At 44.4% G+C, this 8,713-nt stretch overlaps 1 protein-coding gene across 15 annotated transcripts in view; it reads left to right on the top strand.

The window, feature by feature from the left end:
• The first annotated feature begins 8,630 nt into the window (after nucleotides 1–8,630).
• Nucleotides 8,631–8,713, top strand: part of LOC144724321 (early estrogen-induced gene 1 protein-like) — a 34,434-nt gene continuing 34,351 nt past the window's right edge. For all 15 annotated transcript variants that reach the window (XM_078603352.1, XM_078603351.1, XM_078603350.1 and 12 more), the window contains exon 1: nucleotides 8,631–8,709. The gene's annotated coding sequence lies outside the window, so the exon portion shown is untranslated. The remainder of the gene's footprint in view (nucleotides 8,710–8,713) is intronic.

Below are 8,713 nucleotides of genomic sequence, written 5' to 3'. Positions count from 1 at the left end.
CAATAGGGGACGTCAATGGTTCGTGGAAAGCCAATGGCAGAGCCATGTAACGCGTTCGGTGGCGTTGTGCCCGAGTTTGGCATTTGCAGCCACGCCTGCAAGGGAGGCTTTGCCACACCCAGACGTACAAATACTTCGTGTGTAATCTCTCACCCGCCCCAGAGGGGGCATTGAGAAAGTATAAAGAGGGGGAACTGAAGTTCTTATCAAATGACAGACAATTTGCCAATACAGTACAAGATGTACACAATTCAAAACTGAAATACTGCACGCGATTGGAGAAATCTACAGTAGAAATGCTGAAGTTTCATTTCCCGAGTAAAGGCCATTTCAGCTGTTGAGCAATTTTCTCAAGGCAGACAACATCAAAGCATACCACGTCGTTTTAATGACGTTTACCTTTCGCCTAAGGACCCATTTCTTAAACTTCAACACAAGGAAATGTAACACTGATGGTGATACTGATGATTCCGTATGGCCAATGAAGCTCAACTATTAGAGATTACGTTGTGAGTCAGCCATTCAATTGCTTAATTCTGAGTCACTGAGTAAACTGCAGAGACACCCACCACCACCTTTGGAGTTGTGCTGTATTTGGGGCAGTGCGAAGTTTTATGGGCCACTGTTTAGTGTTCGTAGCCGCACACTGAAGTTTTACTTTCCACTTGAGCATTAAGTGTCTGCATCTTCCGTGGTTCAAGTTCAAGTTCATTTATTAGGTATAGCCAGAGGTGGGACAAAGTCATTGTTATGCAAGTCCAAGTCGAGTCGCAAGTCATCAAATTCATGACTCGAGTCTGACTCGAGTCCAAGTCACATGACTCGAGTCCACACCTCTGGGTATAGCCCTGTGAGCCATTCGGCTCTTGAATCGGGTGCAACCGCAACAAACAAAAAACAAAAACATGAACAAAAAACATCTTAAAGTGAATATGTGACTGAGTGCAAACAGAAAATCCAAGAAAAGACAGCAAAATATTGCAGATATTGGTTTGTGGTGGTCACGGTTAAGCGCTGCCCAATGTTTCCGTGAAAAGTGCAATATGGGCAGTGCGGTTGGTTGGGTTGCTGATCAGTGTTTGTTGGGCATGTTGCTTGGATCCCGACACATAAGCCCACGCCGTATTGATGCTGACATTTCACGTCTTGCACGTTTTAAACAAGCACTCGAAATTGTACAACAAAGTGATGAACAACTTTTTGTGTTGATAATTGGTTTTTTACCCTTCTATCTGGCAACAAAACCGACACCTTTGTTTTTACAAGGAGTCATGTTTGCATAGACCACAATACCTGCAGTCATAATGCAAACAAAAAACATAACTCTGTATGCACTGTTCTTGAAGTTGATTGGTCCACACCCGAGACAGCTTTCCTAAGAGCCTAGTCTCACATGGGTTGGACCAGATGACGCCAAAAGGCGCACAACTCAAAGACAATGCACCATCAGACTATGAGAGCTCGGGGTAAGCATTTACACCATTGGAACCTCATTTGCCAGTAAAAAATATGATAATTGTTTCTAGATTTGAAGCTTTCGTGACTGCAAGGATTCATATTCTTAGGTTTTTTCGGTAAAGTCACGTAGGTAAAAAACATTAAAAAGTAGAATAAAATGAAATTTTAAAAAAATCACGACGAAAGCTGTATCAAGTAAATGACTAATTTACTTGATACAGCTTTCGTGGCTGTGACGGTACCACATGAAGACGGAAGCTTGTGTTGCCTCCGAAACGTCGTGATTTTTTTATTTCATTTTATTTTACTTTTTAATGTTTTTTACCTACGTGACTTTACCAAAAAAACCTAAGAATATGATAATTGTTGCCAGATAGAAGGGTAAAAAAACAATTATCATATTTTTTTTACTGGCAAATGAGGTTCCAATGGTGTAAACTGTTTGTGTTGTTGGAGCCTGGGTATAGAAGTACTAACGTGATTCTGGAATTGAACGAATAGCTTTAACACAACGAGAGATTTCGATTTAAAGCTTTCGTGACTGCAGGGATTCATCTTCTTGGTTCTTTCGGTAAAGTCACGTAGAAGGGAAGTAATAAAATAATAAAAATAAAACATAATAAAATTATTTTAAAGCTTTCGTGACTGCAGGGATTCATAATCTTGGTTCTTTCGGTAAAGTCACGTAGAAGGGAAATAATAAAATAATAAAAATAAATATAATAAAATTATTTTAAAGCTTTCCTGACTGCAGGGATTCATCTTCTTGGTTCTGTCGGTAAAGTCACGTAGAAGGGAAATAATAAAATAATAAAAATAAAACATAATAAAATGATTCTTACGACGTTTCGGCTACAACGCAAAGCAGCCGTCTGAAGCCGTCTGAAGACGGCTGCTTGCGTTGTAGCCGAAACGTCGTGAGAATTATTTTATTATGTTTTATTTTTATTATTTTATTACTTCCCTTCTACGTGACTTTACCGAAAGAACCAAGAAGACAACGAGAGATGTCACGTGCTCCCAAAATACACACCGCACTATATATAGTGTGTAGAGAGCATGGTTGCCCAGATTGGTAATCGGATATTAGTAAACAGCTTCCACTATAATGTGCTCATTAGTAAAATATACCCTGTACAGAGTATTACACTGTCTTTGTTTGCCTAAATAAAAAAGACAAATGTGTCTATGTATGTTGTGGAATAAGATTGAGGCTGTCGGAGCGACATCGTGGTTTAGGGCTGCAGAGTTTGGTAGTACATGTTGTTTACGTCGTTTATTGTGAAAATTCGGTCACAGTTCCTGTGATCACTGTTTCATTGCTTTTATGGCTTTATTTTGGTGATTTTTTAAAAAGTTTTTCGGTGTGGCCATGTTTGTTTGTTGTAGTACAGAGTTAGACTGATGGCCTTAATCTAAGTTGTCTTGTGGTTGTTGTTGTTTGACTTGCATCCCACTGGGTTTTGTGCACACAGCGTTGGTGTACAGTGCTTTTTCTGCAATATTTTGCTGTCTTTTGTTAGATTTTCTGTTTGCACATAGTCACTTTAAGATGTTTTCTTGTTCATGTTTTTGTTTTTTTGTTTGTTGCGGTTGCACCCGATTCAAGAGCCGAATGGCTCACAGGGCTATACCTAATACTTGAAACTTGAAGGGGCCGTCCATAAATGACGTCACACGATTTTGGACGATTTTTCACCGCCCCCCCCCTCTTCGTCACGCGACGTCACAAAAAGTCAGACCCCCCCCATCAAATATGACGTCACAAAGCTCCCCCCCCCCCCCCCAAAATAAAACATGCTTCAAATCACTTTCAACTATTGTTTAATGTGGCGCTGCACTCTGATGTTGTAGGAGAAAACAATTATTAAAAATAATATTTAATTAAGTAGAATGTGTTGTCTATAATTATTTAAAGTTGCGCATTTTGATGTGACGTCACATTTCTCAACCCCCCCCTCGTCACACATCGTCACAAATGTCTGACCCCCCCCCCTCCCTAGGTGCGTGACGTCATTTATGGACGCCCCCTTAGCAGACTGCACTTTAAATCTGGTGACTTGAGTTGGATTCCAGGCTAATCTAAAATCAATAAATCTATATCTAAACATAGCCTCGGCTCCCCATTCGCCAACCCATACTAACCAGTGTAGTGAAGTATGGTCAAACAACTCTCGTTACTGGAAGGTGTTGGAAGACCTTCATGTAACCGTGGCTTGACAATTAGCTGTACAGCCCTTCGTCAATCCACTGCTGGATGAAGGCCTCCCAAAACTCTGTAGACCATGGAGTTTGTTTTACCATACTTCACCATGCTGGCCAGTGCAGGTTAGTGAAGGGGTGCCCACGATCAGTTTTGATATTACTCAGGAGTCAGGACTTTTGTTGGCCCTGGCCAAACTCAGATGGCTGGGGTTCAAATCACAAGTTATTAATTACACCGCAATACAGACTAAAGAGTTACGTACAAATTGTACAATTAATGCTGGATGCGTAACAATGCCAGGCATTCCATTGAAAATCTTCCATCTCTCCAAGGGGTTCACAGGGGCACATACTAGCTCTGTGAAAATGTTGGCTGAATCAAGTTCAGGAGGGAATTAAACTGTAACAGGCTCATACTGTTAGGTTTTTTCGGTAAAGTCACGTAGATAAAAAAATTAAAAGTTAATAAAAGTAATAATGGAAATAAAATAAAATAATAAATCACGACGTTTCGGAGGCAACACAAGTCTCCGTCATCAGGTGGGACCGTCACAGCTAAAATTACTGCATCAAGTGAGGAAAATTCCAAAAGACCAGCCCTTAAATACAAGTTAAGGGGGGAGGAGCTTATCTGAATGTGGTAACCAGGGAATGGAACGTGGGGGTGGTGGGATTTATTATTTTATTTTATTTCCATTATTACTTTTATTAACTTTTAATTTTATTTTTTTACCTACGTGACTTTACCGAAAAAAAACCCAACAGTATGAATCCTTGCAGTCACGAAAGCTTCAAATCTAGAATGTAACAGGCTCCCAAAACACATCACATCCAGCGATGATTCGGGTCGAGAGGGTTCAGTAGTGGGGGTGTACCCACTGTCAAAAGCCATGATGGGATCCACACCAAATTGCAATAGTTTTGTGATAAATGTTCTACAAGCCCAAGCCAATGAGTCATGAATTGAACTATATTGACATCGAAAATGTGGCTTTCCGGAAATGCAGGGCGAACTTTATTTGTGCCACATGTAGACTAAATATCAAGCTCTGCCATTACATAGTTTCGTCAATGTTAATGTGAAGCATATGGTACGTATTTTGAAAATGGCAACAATCCAGGCGCGTCCAGTAACATGACCAATTTCCTGTAGATGGCGGTAGAAAGACGCCATTGCGATTGATAACTCGCTTTTAAAAACTGCACACATCTCCCATACCTTGGTCGGCGTTTGAAAATACTTTTAAAAGAACAAAAAAATAATAAGCACATCTGATCTAATAACTTTGGCTGTCTATCCATTATCAATGTTTATTTCGATTCAGCAGGGTTTACTTGTAAATATTATTAAAAACACACATCAACATTAAAAGTAGTTCCCAGTATATTTTTCCATTTTAACACATGTTCCAATGACTGTAACATTTCTCCAGTATAATTGCAATGGATGATTAAGCTAACGATATATGAACTCTCAGCCCCTGGCTACAAACAGGGTACAACTTTCAGTGGTGCAACTCAAAAGCAGCTGTCTTGTTGTTTAGCGAAAGCTTCATCAACAGACGAAGCTTGACAATCCTGTGTGTATCTATATTCTCATATCTTAAGATCTCCTTATACAAGTCTTCCAATGACCTGATTTTTGTATTGGCACCCAAAGAATATTGAAGTTGATCCGACAAATTGCCACTACCACCAGGTTCCTCCCGTGTAAATGTGACATCACAGCAATGCTCTGATACACCCGCTGTTGCCAGATAGAAGGGTAAAAAACCAATTATCAAAGCTGCCCATGCTGTAGACTCCCTGCCCCTGTCGAAATCCACGGTTAATCCCTTCCTTCACTGCCTATTACTGCTTTTTTTCTCTCAATGAAATAAATACGCTCGCCGTTTTTGTACAGCACCTTGACATACGGTTGTTTTTAAACGATATACATATCCAAATTGTATTGTATAAAAATCATTTCAGTGCATAAAACAGCGTCTGAACCAGTGTCAACTCTGAACTGAATGGCCCAGTCAAATTTTACGTTGACCACAAGAGAATATGCAAGCACCTACGCTTGAAGGTGCCACTTGCAAAATGCAGGTGTTCCATTAATGCAATACAGCAGCTCATTTACGGCACCGAGCTTCTTAAAGTCATGCCATTTTTGGCTACTTTCCCGACGTTAAGTCACAGTGCAAGCAGCCAACACATGCCAACTGAGATTAGCCTTTAAAAGTGAGTCAAAGCACACGAGCTAGTTAACGCCAGGTTTTGTATTTCAATGCGGGAAACATCGGCCAAGATTCCGAGCTGCTGTGGTTTACTTACAATTATAAAACCAGCCTGCTATTGTGTTGCTGCACATCTGGTTGCCTGGCTTGCTGCCAATGCATGCAGCACCAGACTGCTCTGAAGGCTTTCTGTGGCTTTTGGGAAACCAATAAGGTTTTGTTTTACCCAGTTTAACTGCAAGTGTGGCAGGTTTATAGTCTCGAAGGCACGGTAACGAGGCTGTTCTGACGGCAGTCTCCTGTCCAGGCATCTTGGCAGTTCACTGCGGGATGAGGGCCTCCCCCATGCCACATGCCTCATGCCCAGGGGTCATTTGACAATATTTCACCTTGATTTGAATCTTGAATTGAATATTCCACCTCGCTTTGTTAGTGTGAATTGGTCAAGGCGAGCATACAATGTATATGAGAACGTAGAACCACAGTTCAACAATTGATTTTCAGCAGCCCTAAAAAAATATCTGGGTTTGCATCCAAGCACGATCCAGAATCAACCCTACCGAAATTACATGATTTGGCCTACAAGCGTGCAGCTCTGAAATACTCTAATAGGTCTACTAGGTGCCAGTGGTCGAGTCTTTTACGTGTTTATTTCAACGATTTAGTGTCTAGTTTATTTGGCATACAATACATGAGCTTATTTCAATTGTGATGTGTCTATTTTTGGTTGCTGTGCACCCATTATGTAAGTATTGAATATGGCGGTTTTGGCTTTCACGGCACTTTCCAATAACGTAACCCCCGCGATTATTCGAGGGTCTCCTGTGATTAATATTAGCTGACAAAACATGGCTTGTTGATATATTTATGAAGAGATGTTGAATGTGTTGTATTAGGTCATGTGAGAGCCTGCAAACACGAACACCAAAGACACCACCATGTCGGGTATTTTTTTTTAATCTTTCTCCTGACTAGTAAAGACTGATTTATGGGGCCGGTTGCCGTCGTTATCGCTTTACCATGCGAACCATGTAATGATCTATTTTCAGCAAATCACCGAAAATGAGATAACACCGTCCAGACTTATAATTTTTATTGTATGTTATTTTAAAACGTGCGCTATCTGTGCTCGCACACACGCAAGAAAAATGAAAAAACACGCCAAAAACAACGCAGTGTATCTATCATTAAATAACGCGTTAACAAAATAAAATAAACAATTACCAACTAAAACCCCTTCCAGTCACAGCCTCCAGAACACGCCAGAAACGACGGAGTATCTCATGAAATAACGCGCTAACAAAATAAAAACCAAACATTCTCAACTAAAACACCTTCCAATCACAGCCTCCAGGTGGCACTGCACCACGACCCAACAACCGCGTCCAGCGCGCATGCGCACAGCGGAACGTGTGGCGGGCACGAGGGCCCCTCCCCCATAGCCCCTCCCCCCCACCCCTCCCACATCCATGGAAACTCCTCCCCCCCCAACCCCCAACCCCTCCCCCATTATCCGCCGCTGGCGCGACTGGCCAATAGGAACGCGAGATCCGGGCACGGCTCGGAGTGATTAATCGATTCTCGTTGTCGACAAAAGCGACCGCCGTAAAATCGCGATTACGAGATCTTTCAATGCGGTACTCGTTGTTGCAGCGAACCTAGGCGGTTTTTCCATGTATCCAACAAAAAAATAATGACGTGAAAAACAACAACAAAAAACCCCGTAACTGTAACTTCATACGAGTGGTAACAACCACCCGTGAAAGAGAACAAACACGAGGCAAAAAAAAAACAGAATCGATTTTGTTTAAAAAATTTGAAAACTGAAATCGCAAAATTCGCTCACCCACGCGCTCTGCCCGAGTAAATGGGGGGCGGGGAGGGGGAGGAGCTTGTGGACGGGGGTGGGTTGGGTGAGTGGGGTGGGGGCGAGCAACATCTGACCAATGGGGAGGCAAATTACTCTGAGCTGGTTGAGGTTTGAGTGACGGATGGGGTAAGGAGGGAGGAGGGGGGTAAGGAGGGAGGGGGGTAAGGAGGGAGGGGGGGTAAGGAGGGGGGGTAAGGAGGGGGCGGGGTAAGGAGGGGAGGGGGTAAGGAGGGAGGGGGGGTAAGGAGGGAGGGGTGGGGAGGGTGAGGGGGAGGTAAGGAGGGCGGGGGGGTAAGGAGGGAGGGGGGTAAGGAGGGAGGGGGGGGGTAAGGAGGGAGGGGGGGTAAGGAGGGGGGGTAAGGAGGGAGGGGGGGTAAGGAGGGAGGGGGGGTAAGGAGGGAGGGGGGGGTAAGGAGGGAGGAGGGGGGTAAGGAGGGAGGAGGGAGGTAAGGAGGGAGGGGGGGTAAGGAGGGGGGGTAAGGAGGGGGCGGGGTAAGGAGGGGAGGGGGTAAGGAGGGAGGGGGGGTAAGGAGGGAGGGGTGGGGAGGGTGAGGGGGAGGTAAGGAGGGCGGGGGGGGGTAAGGAGGGAGGGGGGTAAGGAGGGAGGGGGGAGGTAAGGAGGGAGGGGGTAAGGAGGGGGTGGTAAGGAGGGAGGGGGGGGTAAGGAGGGAGGGGGGGTAAGGAGGGAGGGGGGGTAAGGAGGGAGGGGGGGTAAGGAGGGAGGGGGGGGGTAAGGAGGGAGGGGAGGCAAAGGGGGAGGGGAGGCAAAGGGGGAGGGGAGGCAAGCGGGGAGGGGGACAACTGGGGAGGAGGGGGGGGGGCACAATGGGGGCGGGGTTTGCGGAATTGGAGGTGGGAGCTACGGGGGGGGGGAAGGACGAGGTCACGTGACGCGGCCCGCGCGTGCTTGTGTGCTGGAGACGCTGACGGAGGCGGCCACGGCGATGTTGACCGGTGA

The sequence above is a fragment of the Lampetra planeri genome, chromosome 20 (genome assembly GCF_965212315.1).
Source record: "Lampetra planeri chromosome 20, kcLamPlan1.2.h2, whole genome shotgun sequence".
Lineage (NCBI taxonomy): Eukaryota > Metazoa > Chordata > Hyperoartia > Petromyzontiformes > Petromyzontidae > Lampetra > Lampetra planeri.
The sequence above is the reverse complement of the archived record's forward strand: the minus strand, read 5'-3'. Positions and strand labels throughout refer to the sequence as shown.